Here is a 656-nt window from a genome sequence, read left to right as displayed (position 1 = left end):
TTTACACGATGTGACACAGGATTTACTCTTAGTACCCGACTAGAATGGGTAATGTGTTTAAGGCACGGGTTTTACAGACGCTATAGCACTCACATCTAATACATAATTTTGTGAAAGTTTCTCTGTTCGTCTGTTCTCGATTCAAATCAATATCGGCCACTCTATATATATGTCCAAGGATGGCCATTACATGTAACTTGGGATACGTTGGAACATAGGCACACGAACACTCATGTAGATAGAAAACAAATTCAAATAATGGGTTAAGGGTGTTTAAAATTGAATTAACGAGCTTTCGAGAAAAGTAAAAGGACCAGGATAAAAGAAAGGGTTAACCTATTATTTGAATTTGTTATATATATATATATACAAACATGCGAACGTGGTAACAACTATGTCTATACAAACAATAAGGTCACCGATGGAGAGGTTTACTCAAGCACGGGCTACGATCCTGCCGCTAGTCGAGCTTAGGCCTACCGCACGAAAATACTCATCAAAACATGGGTTGCCTTTACACATTTAATTAATGCATTGACAACCACCTTTTTTCGCAAGCTTTTTGTAAATCTTCGGTGAAGTCTTGAAAATGAATAAAATCCGGCAGTAAAGTGCTTTTGTCGTAGAAAGGCTCGCGTATGATAGAACTCAATCTA

The sequence above is a fragment of the Priapulus caudatus genome, unplaced genomic scaffold (genome assembly GCF_000485595.1).
Source record: "Priapulus caudatus unplaced genomic scaffold, Priapulus_caudatus-5.0.1 Scaffold1974, whole genome shotgun sequence".
Lineage (NCBI taxonomy): Eukaryota > Metazoa > Priapulida > Priapulimorpha > Priapulimorphida > Priapulidae > Priapulus > Priapulus caudatus.
The sequence above is the reverse complement of the archived record's forward strand: the minus strand, read 5'-3'. Positions refer to the sequence as shown.